Source organism: Nanorana parkeri, unplaced genomic scaffold, assembly GCF_000935625.1.
Source record: "Nanorana parkeri isolate BGI_ZX_2015 unplaced genomic scaffold, ASM93562v1 scaffold1324, whole genome shotgun sequence".
Taxonomy (NCBI): Eukaryota; Metazoa; Chordata; class Amphibia; order Anura; family Dicroglossidae; genus Nanorana; species Nanorana parkeri.
This window is the reverse complement of record NW_017307592.1, coordinates 116,852-117,128: the sequence shown is the minus strand read 5'-3', so window position 1 is coordinate 117,128 and position 277 is coordinate 116,852. Positions and strand designations below refer to the sequence as shown.

At 35.4% G+C, this 277-nt stretch overlaps 1 protein-coding gene across 1 annotated transcript in view; it reads left to right on the top strand.

Annotated features, from left to right (window-relative positions):
* Positions 1-277, top strand: part of POGZ (pogo transposable element with ZNF domain) — a 36,082-nt gene that overhangs the window by 2,426 nt on the left and 33,379 nt on the right. The gene's annotated exons all lie outside the window — the stretch shown is intronic.

Here is a 277-nt window from a genome sequence, read left to right as displayed (position 1 = left end):
AGATAGATAGATAGATAGATATGAGATAGATAGATAGATATGAGATAGATAGATAGATATAGATATGAGATAGATATATATATGAGAGAGATAGATAGATATATACATGTAGATACTGTTACCCCTCCTCTCTATAGACACGCATATAAATTTAGATACAGCTCTCTCGCTCTCTATACAGTTGTCTCTCTAGACGGGACAGAGAGATACATTTGTTGTAGTGGAGAACTTTTGTATCTTATGGCCATATTGCAGTACTAGCTCTCGCCAGCAGATG